We start from the raw sequence: 18,190 nt of genomic DNA on the forward strand, positions 1-18,190 counted from the left end.
CTGTGAGTTGACCTAAAACCTGGTGCGTGGGACAGGTAGTGCATAAAGAAACAGCTTTTGGAAGAATAATACCCAGTTCTGAATTTTTAAGTGGAATCTTAATAACACAAAATTAACTTTAGATATGAAATAAAATGAATGTTACATTTTTATACAATAAATCCTGAGATTAATGAGATAAAATTCAGATCCTGTGGGAGCCCCAGTGTGTACAGGGTATCTTACAAACATAAGGTGCAGGATGTCCTGGTAAGGCCCACTTGTTCAACCTAATCCTGCAGAAACAGAGTAGGTATTTTTCCAGTGGATGAAAAAATATCAGCCTTTTGTCTTGCCTTCATTTTGAACTGTACAGATGCATTTGCAGAGGATTGTGTCAGACAAAGCTGATCAGAATTAGCATTAAGACTGCTGAACACATTTTCACAACATAGATCATATAGTTTCTGTAAATCAGTGCTCACGCTCTCTTCTCTTTGTTTATATGTTGGGGGTTTTTTACACGAAACAGCTACAATTTAGGCTGTCTCTTTCCAGTTATTTAATGTGTGTCACTGAAAAAAAATTGTTGTAGAAAGAAATTAAAATTACTGTTTTTTAAAAAAATGGTATCTTGCAAGTCCCACCAAGTCCCTAATACAAATTCTCCTTAGTCATGCTGATTCCATTTCAGTCTTGGCTGTTTGGAAGAAACCAGTGCAATCAGAAGTACTAAATCCTAGGCTTATAATAAAAGTGAATAAATGCTTTCAGAATTATTTGTTCAGCATAAAACTGTTAAGATAGATTTTATTATTATTGAGTAATATACCCATATTTAAGCTTCCTGAAATGGGTGGCTAAAATGTAATTTTTCTTCCCAATAGGAAAAAGACTTAGAGAAAATTGGCCTTGTAATGTTAGATAATATGTCCTAGTTATAGAACCTGAGCCCAATAGGCTTTATCAGAATACAGTAAGTGATGAAGAGGAAACTAAAAGGAAACAATTTTGCTTGAGTGATTGGAGTTTATATAAGAAAAGAAAGCAGGAAAGATTAGTTTCATAAGGTTGGCTTGAAGCAACATAAAGCAAGCTTAAAATTTCTGGGTTACAAGGACATAGGGAGATCTACGGACCCTGAAAAGCCGAAGATGCAACCTGTGTTTGTAACACAGTATTTATAATTAATGTGAAAATGGTTAGCATCCCCTTCACCTGCCCTCGTTACACCAGTAAGATAAAAATAAATTGTGCGTTACTTAAACTCTTCGTTGGCAGAATAAATGTTCCTTGGAGCTGTTTAAAGCTCCAATCTAAAGGTACATCATGGAACTTGAACATCAATTGGCAAAAACTGTACATATGATTAAATTATAAGTCTAAAAATCCCTTATAAATAGAATGCCTTGTGGAGGAAGCCAATAAGAATGAAAATAATTTATGTTTCATATTAATGAAAATGTATAAGAAGCCATACATCTCTCTGGTTAGTGATCACAGAAGCTAAATCACATTGATTATTTTTGTATTGAATATAAGCTGCACCTGCGAGGCCTCTCCTCGATGGCAAGCTCATTGTTTTCATTGCTGTAGTAAATCATATTATAAAATTGCTCCTGCCCATTGGAGTAGCTTCTAAATGATCTGTTAGTTGTCCATGTTCCCGGTAATCCCAGTTACCGGGACAGAATGCAGAATCACAAGATTCAGGCCCTGCTCAAGGTCGTGTGTGAAATCTGTCATCTGAATCTACTTTTCTTCAACTGGAACTGATGCTTTAGCAACAAGACGATCCTTCCTCTATTCTTACCTGAGCATTTCTCGATTGTATCCTAGATCAGAAGCCCAATGTGTGCAGAGTAGACATTTTAATCTGTACCACGTTGTATTATGCAGAGTCCTTGTTTCAGAGCACCCTACTTCCACCAAAAGGTGAGAATTTTGATGTAATTGTATGTTACTAATACTCCAGATAGAGCTTATTACTATCTAGCTGCAAAATGGCAATGTGTTTTAGTATGCAGTGACCCTGTGAATTAAACAGTGCAAGCATTTGTCCCGTACGTTTACGATATCTGCAGTATTCAAGGGCTGTTCTTTTATCAGCTCAGAAAATGAAGTTCTGAAGAAGTCCAGATTACTTCTTTGAACAGAGTGTCTTGCAGAAAAGCTTTGGGATCTGTTTGGTTTTTTCTTTTTCTTTTCTGTCTACTGCTTTCATACTGGTGCCACGTTAGACCAGTATATCCTCAAAACCTGAGCCAAAAGCTGCCAACATCGAGAGTCCTTCCTTTGACCTCAGGCATCTTGAAACCTGTGTATATTTACTTGCAGGTATAACTCAGCGAATCAAGCAGTTCCTCAGAAGTTCTTTGCTCATTAATAAATTTAGAGAAGTAAAAAGGATGTGCTTGTTTTTTTCCTGCCAGGTCTAGTTTACTGGTGGTTTGGTGGGTTTTTTCGTAGTTTGGTTTTTTCTTTTTCTTTTTTTCCTCTCCCTTTAGGGATGCAGAAGCAACTGTTTTGTTTGTCTGTATAAAAACGTTGTAGTCATTAGGTGTGGTTAGTGAATCCTCTCTCTATGGTTCTGAGGAGAAGCTAGGAAAACCTGGGAAGTTTGAAATCAGGTGTCCATGCTGGGTGTTTTTAACTCTGCTCAGTCCAGGGGGGAAGAGTAGAGACTTTCTGTGAAAACGACTCTGATTTGCTATCTAGCCTGTTTGTCTGTTAGAAGCATAGACTGTTGCCTTGCATGTTTGCTTTTCTTGTCTCTTAAACCTCTTTACCTCTATCTCCAATTTAATTGCAAGTTTAGATGGACATTGAGAGAAACATTGTTGGTAGGTTATTTCTGGAGTCAAACACAGTTTGGCTAGAATGAGGGATGTAACCTCAGCCTCACCTCACTGATGGAAACAGTAGTTATCATTATGATAATTACTTACAACACTTCTGTGTCTCCACAAGTCCAGGTAACATGCAATTATATCTTGTTTTTCCAGTTAAGGCATAAAAAAACCCCTCTGCCTGAAAATTTAATGGTTATTTGTAATTCTTAAGCATAAACTATATATCTGATCTTTTGAAATCCTGCTTCTGCCTAGTCAGTGATTCCTTGAATTAATTTTATTGTAATTAATAGGGACGCTATCTAATCCCTTTTTACCATAATATTCTTGTTTTGCATATGCTTTTCTGATAGTCTTCAAGCCAGCTTGTATCTTTATCCCACTTCCCATGCTAGCCAAGCCAAATCATCAGACAGCTGGAGCCATTCACATTGTAATGTTTTTTAGGAGATAAAAAATAGCACTAGTTCGGTGGCAAAGTGTTCCACAATTTAAATGCAAAAATGCCCTTCTGCTGGGCGGCCGTGTGACAGGGGGAGGGAGACTGCACAGGAGCCACCCCCACAAGCGGGTGCTGAGCAGAGCAAGCCTGAAAGCAGTGGTGATGTTCTGAGCCTTTGCTGGGCTTTTCTTGGGCTCCTCTGTAAAGAAGCACAAAAAGTGAGGAAATCACTGATCTGCTGCTATGACCCAATGCTAGAACAAAGGCTATGCAAGAGCTTCAGGTCTTGAGAAAGATTTCTTTAGCTAATTTGGGATTCATGCTGGGGTCAGGATTTCGGCTCCTGTTGCCTGTTTTTGAGGCATCTGCAGAGAAAAGCAACACGTGCTCTGCTGTGTTATTCTGAACTTGCTGGCTTTGCTGTCAGACTAATGAGCCTGTCATAGGAGGCTGCATTCCAAATGGTAACAATTATTTGGATGAAATAGTACTAGAAGGTGTAAGAAAAATTCATATCCTATTTTTAATGTAAAAGGGAAAAAACTACCCGGCAAGATATAGCAGCATCTGCTGCCTTCAGGTTATTGCACAATCCACAGGCCTCTGGGTTTTGGCGCAGAGAAATGGGCCTCAACACAATTAGAAGGAAGATGCTGTTGGGATCTGAAAACCTGGCACTTGTGAGACCATTTACCTGAGTACTTTGAAGGTCACACTTCTAGAGCATTTTTCAAATACATGCCAGCTCATACGGCACATTCCCAAAATAATATCTATTCTGGTACTAGCCAGGATGACAATAGTAATGCTTCCAACCCTCGTTACGTTTTGCTCGTATTTTGGATATGTGGTATGGTGAAAAACTTACTGATTTATTGGCAACCACTAGCCTGAGAACTTAGCTAAAATATGGTTGAATGTGTCTTGATTATTAGGATGGCTGGATAGAAGGCAGGAAAGTCTGAGTAGATGTTGTTTGGGTTTTTTTTTGTAAGGAGATGTTATTGCCATCTCAACTTACACTGAATAATAAAGGAGTATGGCTGTTTGCATGTGGTTCCCAAGATTACCCATTTCTTCAGAAGTCACTAGGTAAAGAAATTCCTTAGTTGGCATGGTGGTAATTTTAAGAATCTTTTATAATATTTTGTTATTGTTTTTAGAGCATTGCAAAGAATTAACTGAAAAGTGATGTCTCTGGTTGAGAGGTGAAAAACATACTGTAATGAAATCTAAAAGGCTGAGCGGTCAGAAGAATGAAAGAACATTTGAAAGCCTCTGAGATTTCTTTGCCAGAAAAATTAAGAACAATCTATGTTGATCTTTCATCATAGGTAATCTGACTTACATAAGGTGAGTTCAGAGTCCTCATACAGATTAGTATTTAGAAAGGGCATCTCCTTTGGGGCAGCTGGAGGAACTGTCCTAGGCACACACACGTGCAAAATAGCTGTAGCAGAGCAAAGAACAGGCGTGGGAGCAAACTAACTTTGCCAGGTAAAGAAAAGTGAGGATAAATGTCAAGGGAGCAAATACTCAGAACACATAAAAGGGAAACCGGGCCATCGCTTGGGATGGAAACTACAGCAAACATCTTAAGAGGCAGTCGCAGTAACAGCAGTTTCCAACAGCCCTTAACAGGACCATAGCAATTGTTCAGACAGCTTCAGTAGAGCAGTTGATTTCCAGAGGGGCTAACCTTTGTCAAAACATCAAAGAAAGCCTTGAGTTAGTTTTCAAGGCAAAAAGAAAGTGATGGGGCAGCCGAGTCGTCAACCCAGCAGGTTCTGACTGAATGCAGTTCTCATTCAGTCTGCAATGAGACTCATTTGCAATCAGCTTCTCTGCTAAATAGACATTGGCACTCCTCATCCTCTCTAAGGCTCAGGAACCTTGGGTTTCTGCAGCTCTACTTGTTGCAAATTGATATTTTAAATGTGAACAGCAATCTGTGAAAGTGGGCCATTGCAGACAGTGATTAATGCTCACCTGGTCATGATAAGCCTTTCTGCTTCTGAACTTTTAGTTTGCATACGAGTTTTATTTGTAACCTTTTCTCAGCATCCTGGAGGGGTAATAACTGGGAAGGAAGGAACTGAATTTCTCAAGTAATTACATCAGTCTGGGTACCAAAGTTTCAACAACTGCTCCAAACATCATAGAACTTCAGATGAAACTTATGCAACTGACATGACACGTTCTGGGAAATGAATTGCACTGACAGAAATAAATATGGCATAATAAAGAAAGATGGCCTACTTGGATATTGCATTTCCAAGCACCAAACAATGTTTATTTTAGGTCAAAACACAATTAAAAGGAAAGAAAATGGAGGTCTTTAAGCAATTGTGAAGTTTTAACTGCAGTTAATCAGTTCTGACAGCAGATAGTGCTCTCTTTCTCAGCACGTAGGAAGAATTCTTATAAAGATATCCACCTGTACCACCAAACACTGGCAAATATAATTGACAGCATAATAAGTAAGCTGTCATTGTATATGGTAAAGCTGTTCTTGCATTTCAAGCTTAATTTTCTTTTAATGATATCAGCTTGGAAACCAAGTTTCAAAACTCGGCCCCCAAATTTTAAGCCTTTTTGCAAGCAGCAGTCTTAGAAAAGAGTTGCTTGTAAGGAGAGGATAAGTTTGGGAGCTCCTTTTATTTGTCACAATTTCTTCAGTAAGCAGGAAAATCTGTTGTGAACGTCAAGTCTTCTGTGGGGGGCCATGGTGGGGTTTCAGGAGGCTTGTTGGGAGCACGGTACTTGCAGGACAACTGGGGATCCCAAATACCCAGTGGGAGGTGAAATGTCTTGTGAATGCAACATACTTATCTGCAGGAGGCTCCAGTCCCCTGTCTGACCTCACCTGCGGTGCAGTGTGTGTCTGGTGGGGCCTGATGGGGAGAAGGGAGGGTGTAACACCATGGTCAGAGGTAGCTGAGCTGTTTGCCAGCTGCCTGCGAAGCAGAGACACAAGGGTGGTGGAAGGGAGGGTTGTGGAGACTTTTGGTGTGCCACATGCAGCCAGGGAAGGGGGTTTGATCATAGATCTTTATCTCCCTGCTTTTGGGAGTAGGGGTTGATTGAATACTCATTTCTGTACAGGAGCCCAGCGTTACAGCGTGCAGCTCCACTGTTCTTAGTGCTTCTTGACATGTTTTATTAAAACAGCAAGTGGGAAGGGAGCTCTTCTGACAGAAAGGAAAAGTGTTTTAACATTAGAGAATATGTTTAATACATTGCCCTTTCATGAAGCAGGCAGAGAATTCACTCTGTTTTATTGATGCAAAGGACCATGCTTTTATTGAAAGAATAAGGCATTGTATGTATGCCTGGAAAGCAGTTCATGTTTGGGAAGTTTTGTTTTATGAAACTTTAATTGCTTTTTGAATAGAAAGCTTTATATGGGAAATAGAAGGACTTGAAATAAACAGGACTGTGCAACACTGAGACATTAATGGTCAGCCAAGGGAAGGCAGGATGAATTTGGGAACAAGCATTGAACACTGTATACTGAGAGTAACATGCACATACACACCAACGTTGTGGTTAGAGCCTGGCTTTCTGCCTGCAATTCTTTTTTTATAGAGTCAGTTGTCAAAGGAGAAATTTATTTTGTTGTGAAGGGGTTGAAGATTATATTCCATAACGTGGTTGAGCTGGGAAACGTCCTCATGGGTAGATTTGCCTGTGAGCATTATTGATAACTCGCCTGGGAAGTGGTTCTGTCAGAGGCTGCTGCGACCTATGGGATCGTACGTGGTCCGTGATCTGTAACTCGCTGTGACATGATCATCCAAAAAGCAGTTTCTCTGCAACCTCCATACAGTGCTATTGTATTTTGTTGCCTGTTGTAGTACCCTCTCAAGCTGGCACTCACCCTGGCAAGACTCTTGGGAGTTTTGTGTCTCTGGTTATTAGCCTTGCCTTTTCTTGTTGATGATCAAAAAATTCTTTAATTCTCATCCATCTTCAGTGTCTAGACAGTACCTCTTACACTAGCAAACAAAGTTTAGCTGGGTGTAAATCATTCAACCGGAATCTCTTTGGGAACAGAAATTTTCAGGTATAATGCTTGTGGGAGTTAAAGAAAACTACCAGGTGGTTTCTGTGCTTTATTTAGGTTTCTTGGCAGCAGCAGGAAATATATTTTCTTGCAAGTTTGTAGAATCTTCTGAAGCTGCTGTTTAGGTTTTGAGAGATGTTGAAGATGATGCCTGCAGGGTCTACTTAGGCCCAGGAAATACCAACGTGCATTGGAGTCTCATAAAGTGTATCTGAAGGAGTCTTGACTCATCTCCTGTAGGGTTTAAAATCATCCCTCTTGGGCTTAAAAACAGTGTTTAAAACTGCACAGAAATTCTCTGTGAACATCCCAGCTGGGTAGGGGTACAGAAGAGTCTTGAGGTGGGATGTTCCTATTATCACCTTCCCATGTGCCCATTTCAGTCACAGCTTCTTCTATAGAGTGGTAAGTTTTACACTTGCTTGCTTTGGGGCCAGTCCTGTGCCCAGCTAGCCTCAGCTGCAGTGTGTCTGTTGATTCAATGGCGTGGAATTGGGTCTTAGTTGGTTGTGCAGACTTACCATGTGTGTGCATCTTGTTGCTGTAAAGCTGAATTGCCTGAGAGACCTTTTACTGTGAATAAGAAATTTACCTGCTCCCTTAATGATGAGTTTCTTTGGTGTCAGTTGTATCACCAAAACATTTCACTGACCAGACTGTTTATCCTTACATGATGTTTCTATAGAGATGTTGCCTGTAGCAACGCCAATGCCAGAAACCTATCAAATATTCAAGGATTTCAGCAAAAATTTAGTATTTAATCGGGAGGTAAGAAGTGTGTGCAAGGTCTTAATTCCACAGAAATCCATGTATTTAGCGTTTCCTTTTGGTTAGTGCCAGGTGGGAATTTTGGAGGTTTGTGTGTCACCCTAGTACCTGTGCGGAGGCACGTCAGAACTTGGTACTTGGTTAATACTTTAAACAACCAAACTAGTGTGGTGTGGCAACAGTAACTCTTCATTTCAGCATTCTTTACTTGCACTGCATCTGTGGTTCCATTACTAAGGTTTACCCTCTTTTGCCTTCTATTTTGCACTCCCTTTTGCCTATTTGGGTTTCTTTTTTTCTGTTTTAAGCCATTTAAAATTTATTTCTATTTCCACTGCTTTTACAGAATATCCTGAGCTTGAAACAGTCAGCTTTTCTTTGGAATGAGATTTCTGGCCTTGTAAGAACAAAATTAGGCAAAAGAAATTTATCCTTCCCAAGCAGAAAGCAAGGAGGATTGCAGATTGCTTTAAAAGATTTTTTTTGTTTTAAGCAGAAAGTAAGTTCTTCCCTTTTGGAGATTCTGTTTATTATTAGGATAATAATGGCTTATTTTCAAATCTGTATACAGTTAGGTTTTATTTGTCACACATTCAGGTCTGTTTTTGCAAACAGATATTTGGTACTTGTTACTTAGACAAACAGACTTCTTATTAAGACTTGGGGTGACTCCCTCTCCTCTGAAGAGTAATATGAAACGTGAGAAACATCTGAAATAACAATAGGGGAAACAGGTCCTACTAACACCTGACAGAAGATAACTGAGGGGCTAAGAGAGGGGCTACGAAACCACACATGCACCACATTGCCTGGTTGCATGAGTTTGGAATAAAAACACTGTAGAGCTTTTATATGGATTGATGTTGCCATTTCCTGTAATTTCTAGCACCTCTTTCATCAAATTAATAGCTGGAGCTTTTCCTAACATTCTCCTCGAGGAAAAAAAAAAAAACAACCAACAACCACCCTTATCTCAGTGTTTGCATGAAGCAGCTTGGGAAAAAGAATGCCTTGTATTCAAAAAGCAAGGAAGGCAACTAGAGGGAGCAGAGGCAACCTGGAGGTAAATGGTATAAGCAGGTGACATGAGTTTAGCAGTCTGAATTGACTGCTCTGGTTTCAAGTACCTAAGGCCACCCTATGGCTTTATGCAACTGTTAGGTCTGCTCTGCAGTTTAGATATAAGCGAGGGGCAATGCAAGACAGGAGAGAGGTGGATGGGTGGTTTTATATGTGGGTGGTCTGCACAGAGCACCTGTGTGTGCAGTGGTGGTTCATGGAGACAGATTGCAAAGGGGAAGTTCAGATTCTGGGTGATGCTTAAATCACTTTATAAATAACAAAGTTCAGAGGCTGCAGTCTGCAGCCTTGAAGAATGAGCTACAGAAACCCAGATGTGATTATATGAAAACACAAATAGTGGATTGTTACTGAGGCTTGGATCTTTCTTCTTTTAGACCATCACATGCTATGCTGGAATTTGTGAAAAAAAAAAATGCTCGGGGGAGATCTGACACAAGAGAATGTGTCTCATGAGCACTGACCGAGTCGGGGTCAAGAGTAAAATTTATCAGTGTATGGAGGGGGGAACAAGAGGATATGGTGGCTGATAAAGCAGCTGGCTGCCATTATAAATGAGACTTCATAAAAAGCTATAAAACCAATTACCCATTCCCTAAACACAGGGCACAAGCATAGGATAGACTATTACTCCAGATTGTGCTCTTGCTACAGCAACATAAAAGTGAGTAACAACCTAGAGACACAGACTGCTGTTAACGTACAGGGCTGGAAGTCCACCATAGCTGCATTTACAGCTACATTGGTGGCAAGTTGTGCTTAGCACCATGGGGTAGGGCCAGTGTTCTTGAGTCCTAGTGCTGGGGCCACGTCTTCGTCGGTGGGCTAGCAGCAAACCTCTGTTGCGGCCTTTCTCTCTCTGGTATAGATATGCTGCAAGTCTTTCCTTGTGGTAACCTGTGCCTGGAGTGAGAATGGAGTCTGAGAGGTACCCCAGGCCTTGCTAAAGCTGCTGTCTAATATGTTATAACTCTAAGCTCTTGAGAATATCTGGAGAATAATGTGTTTCAGCCAAAGTTACCTCATCTGTTTTCTAAGTCTTCTGCCTCCCCCACTGCATGCCCTCCCCTCCATGCAGGCACACAGTCAGGTCTGTAGCTGAGAGCTGCAAAGAGGTAGATGGCGTGTAGCGCAGGCAAGTGCCCTTTCTGATGCAGTGACTCCCTGAGAGTCTTAAATTGCCCCTTTCTACTCAGAGTCCTGACTGCCAGAGTCCAGAGTTCTGCAGCTGGTATGACTGGGCTTGCAGATCTGTGACTCCAGCATGTGCCCAGCTCATGTACTTATGGAGAAGTATCGCGAGCATCAAAACTGCAAGTGATACTGGCTGACCCAGATCCGGATCCACTCAGCAGGGAACACTGTCATTCATAATGTGTTTATTCCAGGAGCCTATTTCACCTGTCCTGTGGCTCTGTGATATGGCTGGGACATCACGTAAGATTTCAGAAGAATAAAGGATCGATCCCTGGCAACATAGGCTTGCAGCCCTCAGGGCTCTGCAGAAGTCTAGGACTGTAATTGTGAACAGAATTTGATACTTAGAAATCAGGTTTTACTTAGCAACAGAAATTTGCTCCACACAAATGACTAAAAAATTAAAAGGTGTATTCTTTATTAGATGAAATGTTTTGTTAGACGAGGTTTGCTACGCTCAGTAAAGACAGGAGAACAATAAAGAATGAAACAAGGAGGTGAAAAGCTGAGTTCAGTGAATACATAAGCTATTGATGAGCACTGTACAAACCTGAGGCTGTCTCCTGTTAAATCATGGATATACTGCTTCATTTCCTAGCAGACAAAGTAACCTGAAACTTGATGAAATGTCAGTCATCCTTGAAAACTGAAAATTGTTTACACATGTTTTGGCTTTAGATGGAGATATCATTGTGTGTCCACACTTGGTCTCTTCCTATATAAATCCAAATGCTTACAAGTATTTCAGGCTAGGCATAGGGACTTGCATTAAGAGGGGAAAAATAAAAAATTGGGGCCACACAGACTGCTGCAGATTGCATAGCATCCTATATGAGGAGGAGGACAAAGCTCTGTTTAGGTTGAGGATTATTGTATGTTTGGAGCTTATTATTCACTGTGCCAAGTCAGTGCAGGATAAGGTTAAAGTTAGGGTCAGTTTCCAGAAAAGCAGGAGCTGCAAAACTAGTTGAATTCTTGAATGCTGTAATGTTACCCGATTTAAAATTAAGCTCCATCCCAAACAGCATGTGGGTATATTATCTCATTTATGGATTCTGATACCACGCAGAATGCTAATTCATACATCATTAGATTTCAAGTTGGGGTCAGGAAAACCAGGTGTTGCAGAACTTGGTGCCTTTATACTGCAAAGATGAAGGTCTGTACCAGCTGGCATAGAGGACTTGCCATTCATTTCTGTGTTGTTTAAAGTCCAAGTACATGATTAAGGCTGAGATTAGGGCTGGGAATAGTGTGTTTGTTATACAGAAAATTGGGTTTGCCTATATCAGTTACAGACAATTTGATATTCTTTAGGATATCTGAAAAGTTTGGACGTAGGTGGTGGAATTTGGAAGCCCATTCAGAGTCTTGGGGCTGGGACCTCTGGACCCATGGCTTCAGTGTGGTCTGTACTGTGTTGTGAAGGCAAGGCACATGCTAGATGCTTACCCTAAATTAAACAAACGTCTCAACTTTAGGCATCACGGTTTCATTTTCAGTTGCAGCAATGCATTGTATCTCAGTTGCAGAACAGTCAGTGGTCTGGTGCTGATACTAGATTTATGCACTGGTAGTTTCATCATTGAGTGAGAAATTAATAACCTCTCCTCCCAGAGTTTGCACTCAGCAAAATGTATGCCTGAAAGTAACAGGAACCACCAAATGTTGGAGAGTTGAGTTTGTTTCCTCCTATGGCACTGGATGGTGACTAAGGAAGAGATTTGGTTCCCAGCTCTGTCCCCAAGACAATGTGATTTCAGACAGGTTGGTTTCCGTTATTGTTATAAGGTTCCTGTCTGTGTAAGATGGGTTAATGCAACAGGTGGCTAGAATTTCAGTAGGAAAAGCAGAAAAATGTTTTTAGAAGCATGAGTCACTGGTGTATATACACACTTTTCTTCTAGAAATGAATTTCTGGGAAGCCTTCTCAAGCATTCTGAAAGAATAATATCTAATGATTTCTGTTATATACCTGCTTTGTTTTCAACTTTACATTCTTAGCTGCTCTGATTTCATTTTTGTGAATATACCAAATGTTTAAGATGTAATTGTATGTAGCACTTGTTTTCTTCCTGTGTGGGGATTAGTCTCAGTGGTGAAGGGAATCAATGCTTTTCACTAGGAAAAGAGAAGCATATTTTGTCAACAAATAGTCTCTGTCTCTTTTTTAAAAGAAAACTTCCAACACACTTTTTGTCAAGCAGAAAAAGAGAGCCTTATTGCTCTAGTATTCAGCGTTACTTTCAGTCTGTAACTTTTATTTCAACAGCTACTCTAACTTACATCAGATGAGCATGTGACCTATAATAAATTTCAATTTTAATGCTAATGGTGGACAATATAAAACCTATAAAGGATTACATCTAAACAGCATTATGCAAAGGAACTATGAATAACAGAAAAGGGCAAGTAAAAAGAAAGTTAACCCATTCCTTTCATTTTTACTCATATTTCAATGTTTCTAAATGAGGAAGTCTCTTTAAATCTATTTACAGAATATCAAATGTCAGTTGGAGGAAGGTAATTTGGATTCTAAATATTGATGTTCAGAATTTCAGCCGTATGCATATGGTTTATACTATTAGCCCTTGCTTTGTAACTGTTGCAGAAATTTCTAAACTGTGTAAAGGAGCAGTGGTTTCTAAAAAAGATTTGCTGATGACAAAGAAGCTTTTTAAATTTTGAACCTTTGCGCATACGTTAAAGTATATTTTGTTACCATGTTGTGGGTTTGGGTTTTTTTAATATTACATTTCCATGTAATCTGTTGGAGATCCATCACATTTTGAGTGAGTGAGTAGAGAGGCAGAGGAACATAAAGGGAGAAAGTTCTCAATGGTTGCTCAATGGAGCAATTATACTTGGAGTAGACTCATCAGGAAATAATATGTATATTTTAAATATCAGCAAGGGGAAGACATGTAGTTAATGGAAAGTTCTCAATGGTTGAGAATTACTTCATTAAGAGCTGCCTGCTCCCCAGATTTGTTATTTGGAATTATCAAAGTGATATCTTATAACCAGATACCACTTAGCAAGAACAAAACTGGAAGGATGTCTTAAACTACATAACACGTAACTGTAACTCTTTTTACCCTTTGTTAATGTGTATCTCTAGAATAATTTATCTGTTTTCCTCCTTTGTAAAGTGGACAGTTTTGTTGAAAGGCTACTCTGACAAATGTAAGTATATGTATTCCAGAAGCCTTTTTCTCAGTGTTTCTTTATTGCATCTGACCTTTAGTATTAATTTTTGTTTGTTCAGAATTTCCATGTTGTTTTTCTGAAAATGCCATGTTCAGGAACTTAAAAAATTAATAAGTGTTTGCTTTGATTTTCATCAGCGGTCTGATTGGCAAATCTTATTTCATAGAAGCAATGCTTATGTAGGAGCAATTATACTTGGAGTAGACTCATCAGGAAATAATATGTATATTTTAAATATCAGCAAGGGGAAGACATGTAGTTAATGGATTTGAGATTTTTTGTTCGTTACCAGAAAATCATACCTGTATATGTAACTTTTTTTTTGTCTCTCTTTTCAGCCTAGTTTAAGAATTTGTCCCTCCACTTCTTATGCTTTTTGTGCCTCAAAGAAGCCACTGAAAAAAAAAAACCCAGTCAGTATGCGGTTACTTTGATTTTTCATAATGCAGACAAGGAACCCATGTGTATTTCCTAACTGGCCTCATAAATATCTCTGGTATACTCCAGAGTCTACAGTGGTATGGATGATTATGAAATGATGATGATACTTCATCAGTGTCATTCAGATTATGCACTAGAGACATGATACTGCAAAGCCCACAGCTGAATCATTAGCCCAGTTTCCATATAGTTCTACTGTATAGTTCTACTTTATGCACTATTAGGAGACTTGGAGTCAGTTCCCTCCTGTGCAACAGATGTACTGTATGACCTTGGATGAGAGGTGGGCCATAGTTTTTCCAAAGTGATCCCTTATTTTTGCATGTCCAGATTATCACAACAAATTAATTTTGTTCTCCTTAATTAATTTTTTAAAAATGCCGATAACCTGCAGCTCCTAGTGATTCAACGGGATCTGTGTGTAATTGGTGCTTCTGTAAGATGAGGTCTCTTAGCTCCAGATGGACTCTTGAATATGGGAAACACAGGAGCACTACAAAAATCAATAGCCAATTTGGAAATGCTGATCCACAGTACTTTTTGCTTCCCAAAAACCAAAGTTGGAATAATAAGTCCTCTGACAATGCTTTCAGAACTGTGAGAGAAAAATGCTGTCATAAGGGAGTATTGTTTGTTACTGAAGTGTCATGAGTGTTTGTGTGCCCAAAATGCTATTGTAACTGGTACATCATTCCCCAGGATTCAGTTACCACATCTCAGCTATGTTCCTTCTCCATACTGTCTTTGGAATCAGATCTTACTGGACTGAAGTAGTTCATGATAAACTTCTTTAGTTTGATTGAAACAAACAAATTTCACCTCTGTTGCAGAATTTAACAAGTATCAGTGAGAGGAAAATGATTTCAAAACCAAGAACTTTGGTACTGTATCTCCAGTACGCAGTGCTGTAAAACACCATGCTGGGGCTCCTGGGTGGAAGCTCCCTTCTGAAACGGCATGCAGCTCATTGAAACTGCAGACCCTGACAGCTAGCTTAAGGTCCAACAGCACTGCATCGTTTGTGTTCTTAACTGCGTTCATAGAATGCTTGACTGTTTTCCTTCTGGCATCAAGAAACTGCTATGTAGGCACTATTTCTAGAGATTGCATTGTAGAAATGGAGGAGGAGATTTTTCAAAAGCACAGAGAGGTTAGGAGTCCTCCTCCCACTGCCACGTGGGGAGAATTCACTTTGTATTTCCCAGCCGTCTCCCAACAAACACAGGCACTTATTGGGGTAATGCAGTTGTTCAGAAATTATGCTTGAAGTATCATGAAGAAGGGATGAGTTTTAATTGAATTTTTGTTATAATCCATAACTAGGGAATAGTGGCATAATTAGCCTAGTTTGACACAAAGATATTTCTGTATATGCACCTGAATGAGTCACAGGCATGGGGAATATTATCTGCTAGTATTCCTGTCAGAAATGGATACCATTTAAAAAAAAAAAAAGAGAGAGAGAGAGAAAACGAAAAAGCCAACAGTTAGACTTCTTTTCTTGCAGACCCTGTGACAATGGTGATTTTCACTGTGTTCTGACAGAAAAGAAAAGCAAAGAATGCAGCGCTGTGGATATTGAATAGATGGCAAAATGGAAAGTTCAGACACTCTTTGCATCTATCCAATACACTTTCAATGCATCTTGCTGAAAGCCAGTAAACATGTAGTTCCTCTTGATTCCTATTGCTCTTACACAGGAGGTTACTGTAAACTGTAGCTTCACCTGTACGAGTTTCCAAATTAGCAAGCCTGGAGTCTGGAAGAACTGTCAGACCTGATATTTTGGCTGACGTCAGTTGTTGAACAACTTCTTCACATTAGCTGAAAATGCACACCAGTATATCTACAGTTTCAGTCAGCTGGGTGTCTTTTAGAGCAGATCAGCAATTGCATAGTTATAGGTGATGCTGTGTAAGGGCAGAAGGATGTTTTGGGAGACTTCAGGTCCCTCAAACCCTACTGTTCTATGCTACAGCATTATCTTCAACATCTTGGCATAAATGCCATCACTTTTAGCAAGAGCAGGATCAGAACATAGCTGAAGACAGCATTTTTCATTCACGTTGTGGATGGATGTGTCTCATGGGTTTAACCATAACATGAGTTTCATCCTACGCATGGACTATGCAGAGTATCCTTCCAGCACAAAATCAGCTGGGTGAGATTATTGGCAAAGGTGATAATCATTTTAGTAAAGGAAGTGAAGTCAAACACTTGTGTGGATAAACTGAATAGCTGTATAGATAGCAGTGATTAAACTGCAGGTACAGAAGAATTGCTGGTGCAAGTGAAAATGGCAGGGAGGTTTCCAGGAAGCTTCTGTTGGCTTAGGCAGGAGGTTAATGGCTGAAGGAAAGCAAGTCTGCAGCTGATTCTATGGACTTTGCTGCAATGGTTTGGGCCTGTTCTTTCCAGCAAACGTCAGTATGTATGAGTAAGATAATGCCTGGGTTGGCTCTCTGGGTTGTAAAGGTCCTCAGAGAGTAAGACATGTCAAGATAGGCCCAGCTTTGCATCCCAGGGAATGAAGGGTTTTATACCACAGTGCCACTTTTTATGAACTCTGCAATGCTATCGACAGGTAGTGTCAGATCAGCAGATGTGTGCATACTCCTGGGGAGCTGTCTGAGGTGATGTGGAAAGGGAGGAGGACTTGTAGGGATTAGCTTTGTAGAATGATTTGGAACCAAATATTTGGTAGGTCTGTAGCAAATAAACTTTATTCTCTCTAGAGAAATAAATGAGCCACCTTGAAATTTGCCCCTTTTTGTAATGAGGTCAGACCCTTTGTTCTGTATAGTTCTGTCTCTCCTGTTTGAAATACACACTGATATGTAGAAAGTCCTGCAAAATTTAGATAATTAATATACCTGTTAAAGATGCCAGTAATGCACCCCAATGGAAAAAAACAGCACAAGTAGGGAATGCCAAAGTGAATTAGTATTTTGAGTTTGGTATTGAACATATTGTCTGGGTACTATGGAAGTGATCGATGGAGAAGTATCTTAGACTGACAGGCTGATTTTATATTGTTGATTGCTGCTCTCTCCCCTCAGCTGTTATTATATTCCTTGAATGTTCCTAGAACAACCAGGGAAAATAAAAAAAATATGTTAACTCCTCCGTTGTTTCCAATTGATTTAATTGATTTTTGAACTGGACCTCCACTGGAAAGTAAGCCTTACTATTTAAGATGCGAAGTATTGCCATGAAGATAAATATATATATGGAGAAATGTGGGTTTTGCTCTCTGGTCACGGAGGTGAGATGTACTACAAAAGATTCTCTATTAAAAAAAAATCACGATATTTTGAAAATTAATTATTCTGAGGGACCTCTGAACAAGGCTGCTTCTCTCAGCAGCACTTATGAATGCACATGAGACAATGGATGGATTCCCTAAATCAGTATTTCCTGTTGAGAAGTCTTTTGTTGCTGATGACATTGAGATAGTGTATCATGCTGAGTTACGGTAACAATTAAAAGGTTGTATTACTGAAACCTGTTTTCATCATAGAGTCCCCTTGGATCACAGCACTTTTAAGTCTTTCAGCTTCTGTATCCCAAAAGACTTTGATCTTAGGGAGGGGATTTAGTGTGATAAATTTAGCAAAGAATGAAAAATGCTGGAAGACTTCTGAACAGCAAATAATGAGTTTAACCAGGATCTTGTGTAATTTGAAGGATTTATCCTGCCTACAGGAGCTCAGGCTACAAAATCTTTTATTTTCCAGTTTATAGCCCCTGTCACTTACTGTCTTAGGTTCAGATGTGATGATCTGCCCCTTAAAATTGGATTCTTTATGAAAGTGAAGCTTTTTCTTCCCTTCACCAGGAGTCATTTCCTCCAAGTCTGTAATGAAAGGGCCAGCTGGTCTGCTGAAGTGACTGTAGCATGGACGTGAAGGGCTGTGATAGTGTGGAGGATGTTTGGGGGGTTTTTTTGGTTTGGTTTTTTTTTTTTCTTTCCCCGGCAGGGGCAAGGGAAGAGAAGAAATAAAGCCAATGGGAAATTCAGGATAGCTCATCCTTTGGATATTTGAAAAAAAGAAAGTTAAAAAATCTCTGCCGTTTGGAATAGTCTGACAGCAAAAACATTGATCTTCAGAAGTAGCTTTGAAATAGGGATAAAAGTCATGTCTGGAAGGCTTA

The sequence above is a fragment of the Chroicocephalus ridibundus genome, chromosome 8 (assembly GCF_963924245.1).
Source record: "Chroicocephalus ridibundus chromosome 8, bChrRid1.1, whole genome shotgun sequence".
In the NCBI taxonomy this organism is placed as follows: Eukaryota; Metazoa; Chordata; class Aves; order Charadriiformes; family Laridae; genus Chroicocephalus; species Chroicocephalus ridibundus.